Source organism: Polypterus senegalus, chromosome 7 (assembly GCF_016835505.1).
Source record: "Polypterus senegalus isolate Bchr_013 chromosome 7, ASM1683550v1, whole genome shotgun sequence".
NCBI lineage: Eukaryota > Metazoa > Chordata > Cladistia > Polypteriformes > Polypteridae > Polypterus > Polypterus senegalus.
Genome location: NC_053160.1, coordinates 63,102,272 through 63,110,516, shown reverse-complemented (window position 1 = coordinate 63,110,516; position 8,245 = coordinate 63,102,272).

Below are 8,245 nucleotides of genomic sequence, written 5' to 3'. Positions count from 1 at the left end.
TTATGCAAATTGAAACTTTTCCTGTTCCGCTCCTCACTTAGAGACACAAAAAAAATTAACAACATGGTAAAATCAAGACAATAACTTTAAATACAATAAAATATGGAACCCTTTGGTTCTAAATTGACATAAAATGTTGTGGCTGTTTCTTGAGAGTAGTGACTAGAGGCCCTTATATAAGAAAAATGGCCAGGGGTTAAGATCAGTTGCATAGGTGTATTGTGTAACACTTGAGGTCTGCAATGATGTATTGTTTATGGTTCCCAAGTGCTAAACACCATGCCACCATGCTGTCCTTCAAAGAAAAGGTCAGTTATACTTTATTACCAACTAAAATTTCAGGTTTATTTTCTCCATTCAGCATCTCGTTCAACAGTATTTGACTTAAGAGAACAATTAGCTATCAGTCTACATGTAGTTTTCCATTTAATGTTCAAGTATATTTCACAGCTAAGCCCCTGCACAGCAGTCATTTTATTTGGTAAGGTAATGTCAGTAGATGTTTACAATGCTACATCATAGAGAGAGAGAGATTCGCTTTATCATATTTTATTACAGTAACTAATAATTTATAGATCAGCCTGCTGTCTGAAGCTGGAGTGTGTTATGTGTATTACCTTCCACTTTACATGAATTAATTCTCTCTAGGATTCAAGGAGGTACATTTAGAGCACGTTATCCTGCTGTAGGCTGTTATTTGTTTTAGGATTCACAAGTGGAGGAAATGTGTTTCAAAAATTCAGTGTATGTTTAATTAATAAAAGAAAGCAGAGAGCAGCAAACTGTAATCTGCTCTGTTAGCCAAAAGAAGGTATCATTTTGCTTGACTTCTCATTGCAACCATAATAGCTAACATGGTACAACACCCTACTATTCTGAAGACATCTGTTCTGTTCTGTGGGGACGATGGTGCCTTGTGACAAAGGTTGTCCCGTCCAGGATTGGCTCTAACCAGATGCCGCTGCAATACGCTGCACCTCCCTGTGACCCTGCATCAGATATAGTTTCATAAAATATTCATGACAATGTAGTTTGCTTTCTAGAACTGAGCGTTATAGTGTTCAGGGGTGATTTGCTTATGAATATGACTTTATCCAATTTTTTTCTGTATATTTTCTGCTGAATAAATGCTAATTCTTATCTACTATACATAAACAGGTGATTCAAAGTGTGTGGGTGCTGGTGTGTGCATGAGTGTGCCCTGAAATGGACTGGCAAATCCAGTGTTAGTTTTCATGTTTGCACCTATCATGACTTCTTGCCTAGCCAGAGGTTTATAAACGATGGACCCATATGACAGGTGGCAGAAGTCTGTCCCCAGTGGCGCCATCTAATGGTACCCAGAGTCCCCGAAAAGCCAGTACTTTCAGACTCCAACTCCTATGTATAGTAATCCTGCAGGTTTCCAAGCTGGGATGCCTTGGGAGGACTACAGCTGCCTGTCATATGGGGGATGGAGCTGCTCCCAGCCTCCGGCTTCCTCTGGTCCATCCTTTTTATACCTCCGGCCAGGCAAGAAGTCATTTTCCTGTTCAGCCTGTATACCCTCCTGTCCTTCACAACACTTACACACCAAATGCTTCCACCCTAAACTAGATACATGGTCCACAAACAGATGGATAGATTACATTTCTTCATTAATCTAGAAACTATTACTTTTATACAAAGGCATAAAAAGTATTATCTAAATACCACAGAAACAAAACAAAATTGAAATATTTCAGCTGTTCAGTGAGGAAGACAAATGTATAAAGAATGATACAATACAATACAATTTTTTTTTTTTTAATTCACACAAGGAGGTACCGCAATGGGCTTTAACAGGCCCTGCCTTTTGACAGCCCCCCAGCCTTGACTCTCTAAGAAGACAAGGAAAAACTCCCAAAAAACCCTTGTAGGGAAAAAATGGAAAAAACCTTGGGAAAGGCAGTTCAAAAAGAGACCCCTTTCCAAGTAGGTTGGGCATGCAGTGGGTGTCAAAAAAAGGGGGTAAATACAATACAACACACAAAACAGAACAAAAGTAATCCTCAATACCATATAATAGTGCAACAGAAATATTACAAGTACAGAGCAGAATTCAACAGTAGATGATATAACATAATACGATGATCAGACTAAATATACATAATGAATAACCGCATTCTGTCTTTCTTGTTCTAAAATTTGACTTTTTAATTTAAAAAAATCAAATGTGTTATTTAATGTCCAGATGTGTGGGACTGATATAATTAAAGAAACTGTGGCATTTGTCCTCAAAAACAATTTTTCATTCACCTGTACAAGGAATCACACTTCCCTTTGGCTGTTCAAAGAACATTTGGCAAATTCTTTTCACATTCGCAAGTCTGTTAAGGGTACAAAAATCCGTGAATAACATCCTGAACAAGAAGACCCTTTAACTAGTGAAATGAGAGCTGATTAGGTTCACTCTCCAGTTGCATTTTCCCAGTCTGATCGGGTTTCTTTGTATTTCACATGCTGCTATATTGACATTCTTTTTAAACAATTTAGGTTTACAGCCTAGTTGTCTTTATTGCCCACAATGAAAACTGTGCTCAAAGTCATAAAAACCACCATGACTACGGTAAGGACAACTTCCAGGCAAGATCGTCCTGTAGTTTGCCTTTAAGGCAGCTTTTCAGCTATGTCAATATTGTACCTCACACAGCCCATCTGCAGTCTTTCTGCATGATTATACCTTATATATTGATTATTTTTAATCTCCTGTAATAATTTGTAACATGGATCCTTCATAATGTGGATCCTTGGTCTTGTATACTTAATATAAAGATTTTGAAAAGAAAAATTTGGGAAACCTTTCTCTTCAAATGATGTTTCAATCTGCAAGAATCGGAAGTTGCTATCTTTAGAGCAAGCATACACAACACCTTTCCCACACAGAAAGAAAAAAAATGTTCTCTTCTGTTGGCTGATACAAGTATATGATTACATAACTGTGCTTTGTTAAGCAGAATAGAATTAATATATACGGCATACTGTCAGATGGAGCATCATATATTAACTAAAGAGCCTGTTTGTGAATGACATACTCTTCATGTTTCAGCTGCTGCTTCCTCCTGACTTTAAATCATTTGAATCCTGAAAAAAATTAATTTCTGTTCTTGCTATATACGTTGTAATAAAAGAAATAGAAAATAGTGAATGGCTGGGGTTCCTTCATTGTATAACCCTGTTTAATAAGGTTGTCACAACAATGATTGAAAAAAATGACCTATGCCATTAGCTGGAAACAGATCGACTGTGGGTGTGCTTCAACACCTCTGTAGAGGATCTCCATCACCCTCAGGTGCGGGTTCGCTAATGAACGTTGACTTCCAGTCTCTTGCCTGCCTTTACTGAGCAAAAGGTGGAACAGGAGGGGTTTTCAGAACTTTGGAGGAAGTGACAGAACGGTATTATGACAGTTCATGTAACAGCTGTAAAAACAACCAAAAATACCCAACTTTTAACTGATACACTGTGGCTCTTCTACAGTGAACACGTGACTCTATTTATTTTTGTATAGCCCAAAATCACATAAGAAGTGCCACAGTGGGCTTTAACAGGCCCTGCCTCTTGACAGCCCATCAACCTTGACCCTCTAAGAAGACAAGGAAAAACTCTCAAAAAAACCCTTGTAGGGAAAAAATGGAAGAAACCTTGGGAAAGGCAGTTCCCCTTTACAGGTAGGTTGGGCGTGCAGTGGGTATCAAAAAAGGGGGTAAATACAATATCATACACAGAACAGAACAAAACACAAGTAATCCTCAATACAATATAATTGTAAAATAAAAATATTACAAGTATGTAGCAGAATTTAACAGTAGATGATATGACATAATATGATTTGGATTTGTTTAGAGCCTTGGAGACCTCAGCCATCAAGCTGCCTCCCCCTATTGGCCATTCCACAGCTGAGACAGACAATCCGATGAAAGGACCCCTCTACCTGACGATTACTGCAATCCTCCATCAGAGATGACTTTACCTTAGGCAGGCAAAACAACTTGGCAAGTTGGCAGTGGCACCAAGTGCCACAATTGAGTATTGAGAAGTGAAACAGATTATGTGAGGGGTAGTAATAAATTATAATTTATCATATTACTTATATTTTAGTGCTAATGACCAGCAACTGAGATGTAGTCTGTACAGTTAATCAGCAGCTCTAGTCAGGATATGCTAAACTGAAGAAGTGAGTCTTCAGCCAGGATTTAAAAGCTGAGACTGAAGGGGCATCTCTTATAGTAGCAGGCAGACCATTCTATAGTTTAGGGGCCCTGCAACTAAAGGCTCAATCTCCTACTGTTATTTTATTAATCCCTGGAATCAAAAGCACACTGGCATCTTGAGATCTTAATATGAGCTCTGGTTTGTGAGTCATGATAAGTTCAGGCAAGTAAGGCAGACCTTGGCCATTTAAAGCTTTATATGTTAAAAGGAAGATTTTGAAATCTGCCCTAAGCTTAACCGGGAGCCAGTGTACAACTGTATAGTATTATTGCTAAACATCCATATTTTTGGCATTTTGAGTAGGACCAGTTCAGGATCACACTATGAGTCGAACATGAAGATTAAACTGTTTCATATTCACTACGCCTCACTGTTGCACATGTATGTCTGGACCAAAGGACAAGATGTTTTCCATCAGGTAAAAAAAAGACTCCCTGGGCACAGTTAAATCAATGAGTATCATTTACCTACCTATTTTTATATTTTTGATGATTTATTGGTCATCTTCCACACATATCCTGCAATTTGAACCTCTTGCACAGACACCTACCCATCTATCCTCTCTGAACCCATTTATGTCAATAAGAGGTTCCCTGTGGGATTAAATCACAAACAACATTTATTTGTATATCTCATTTTCATTCAAATGATGTAGCTCAAAGTGCTTTACAAGATGTCAAAGAAGTAATTACACACAATGGAAAAAAATGAAAATCAGATGAGAAAAATAATGCATAAATAGTACACAAAATATAAAGAATACACAGTTACATATGGTAAGTGTATAAATATAAAGTGTTATTTTTCTGCAGATTGTCAAGCTGTCATGTAAGATGGGTAAAACAATGAGAAGAGAAGTGTGTAGGGAAATTACCTTCTCTCACACCAAAAATCTTAATGTGATGTGAACCTGTGGGGGGCGCTGTACAGTGATTGGCATCAGTGAACCTAGTGAGATGATGATCAGCTTCAAAAAAAAAATGGGAATGACATGCTGGAAGATCCAGACAATGTGCAAGAAAATGGTGAGCAGATTGTCTTCTTGGAACACAGACAAGACAGCTGCATGCTTAGATTCAATTTATATGGTTTCATTTACATATCAAAGCAGCTGGAAAGATGCATTTGCTTTACATGTTGTATATCGTCAACCACATTTCTTTTTTATGTTTGTTATTTTGGATTGTAAAGGGGCACCACAGTGCAGGACAGCCATGGCAGTTAAATTGTGCTGAATGTCATGTATGCCATACCTGATAAAGGCTAAACAGCTGAAAGATCATGTTTTTAGTTTTCTTTTAATTTTTGTGATTTTTTGTGTAACTATATCTATTTTTTATTTTGAGTGTGTTTATGGCATTCACTGTTATCAAATTTCCACTTTGAACAGTTAAAGAAAGTCAAGATAATGAGAAAAACAAAAAGTTGATTCACTTTTTAACTTGACTTATAAATTATATATACAGTACAATATGTAGTAAAATGCTTAATCAATGTCATAAACTAAACTATGTATTTGTTATTAATTCAGATAAATTCCAACTTAGTTATTTATGTAATGTATCCAAAAGTGCATCATTAGAACCAAATTATGTAAATATTACATTACAAATTTATTCTAAAAACAAAAAAAGAAAAACATTTGAATAGTACTAATTTAATAATGTTCAAATATTAAAAATCTTGCATTCAAAGGGAAATTGGTAAAAAAAAAAAAATCTGGAAACAATATACTTCAAAGAAAAACTAGAATGCTTCAGGCAACTTTGACCGGGATCCATAAAATAACGCAGCATGAAAATGTTTTTTATTTTTGCTTAACATTACAATAGGCGGCATGCAGGAGAAAAACTAAAGACAAAGAACAGAGGAGAAAAAAGCAAATCTTACTCAACAGTGTTTCTCTTGTGCCATACTGTTTCAGAGACAGAGAAAAGACAGTGATAACAACAAAAGATCACGATTGTGAATGGAGATGCATCAACAAATTCTCTTGAATAAAAGAAACCCTTGATCTACATACACATTTTCTTAAGTAACCTACTTGGTCTACTTGGTCTGGAATGTTAATTGAAAAATGATGGAGAATGTCAGGTCCTTGCCCGTGTCTCATCTTGTGGCTTCATTTGCTTTGCCCTTTCTGCTGTTTCCTGACCCTACCTCCTCATATTTGCTAATTGTTTTCTGCTCAGACAAAAAAGGAACTTTGAAGAGGATCAGTTGTACAAAAGCTGCAGATATTAGAGCTGCAGTTACCCGAGGGATGTAAAAGACACCCATTTGCCCTTCTCTTTGCTGTCACATTAGTTATGGTTTAGCCAGAGCTGTAGCCCTGGATCCAGGTTATTCTTTGTTTGTTTAATAGTTTTGTAATTTTAGAAATATCATTTGGCTTTTATGTTGTTGATTATGTTTATAATATAGATGTGATTTTCTATTTTATGTAAATTCAATATTTTTGTGTATTAGTTGATTACGTTTTTTGTGGGCGGAACCCTAAGAGGTGGGGCTTCCTTGATATCACTGCCCCTCAGCTTTTATATTTAAGGCTGGAGTGTAGGTCCTGCTGTGCTTCTTTGACACTGAAAAAGATAATTATTGTTGGTATTCATTTTCTGGTTTCTATATCTCTGCTTCTTTTGACTTTTGATTACTGGAATTCTTCTTTAGATTTGTTTGCTGTGTGTCCTGTTCTTAATTTTTTCCTTTCTGCAATTTTTGTGCTTCCATTTTGTTTATTCAGACAAATGTATTTATTTATAAAGATTTCTTGTTAGTTTTTCCTCTCTGACCAGCTGACCAGAAGTTTCACAGCTCCCTGGGTCAGCTCCCCATTTTGGACCTCTTCAAGCCAAAGTCTGTCTGTGGAGTTTGGTGTCAGGCTGCCTCAGGTGAGACCTACCTCTAGTTAGACCAGTGAAGGTCCTGGCCTGATTTGTGTGTTTTGATGCTTTTCACTCTTGTCACCATTTTGTGTGAACTTGATTATAACATTAGTTCGCTTCACTTTTTTTTTTTAACTCACGACCCAGAGCTTATCTAGGTGGCACTAGGGCTACATTCCTGACTTTTTAAAATGTATTCTGTGTCTTTTGTCTCCATTTTTGTTACTCATTTTTATCAGTTTTTATTTGAGCGTACAGACATCTCCTACTTTAGGAAATGGCCAATTTATGAAAATTTGCAAATATGAAGTAATACTCAATATTTCAATTCCTTTGAATATAAAACTTAAAGTAATAAAGCATATTTAACCTCCTTAGTGTTAGACCCAAACATCACTCAGGCTGTAAAAAGAGTGCAATAGTACAATGTATCTTGTGGAAGACCCGAGGTTTACTTGGGCTGTAAAAGAACCAACAGCGTTAGTGCCGAGCATTACTCGGGCAACAGTATAGACACATCTTAACCTTGGCTCATAATGGCGTCTTGTAAGAAAGCAGTGATGACGAACTGAATTAGTTACAGGCAATGAAAATGAAACAGACAGTGAAATCAAAAGTGATGCTTGCATCTCTCGCAGATGTGCAATGTGCTGTTCATATTTTTATTATTATTCATTATTATTTGTGACTTTGTACTTTTAGTGTTTTGTATGTTTTACAGTAGAAAGATGATATTTAATAAAAATGTATTTTTTAAGCCAAAAAATGCAATGCTTTTTACATGTTTTTTGAGAAAAAAATGTAACGCTATGGAAGTTAAACAGCTTTATTACACAGTATTTAATGAAGGGAAATATCTTTTTACGGGTTGTTTTGATGGCAATTTTATCACTAAAATACTTCTAGAAGTTTTCATGTATTTTGGTGTTATTTTATCAAAAATGGGAGGTCATGGTTCCCATTTAAGTTAATGGTAATTAGGTTTTTATTTAACAAAGTGTCAGTAAAGAAAGAATTTTTCAGTTTATGGATCAGCTACATTAATTTTCAATAATTGATTGTCTCTTAGGTAATTATTTTATAATAGTTTTTGCTATGTTTTATGGCTGTTTAACTCTGCTTAATTG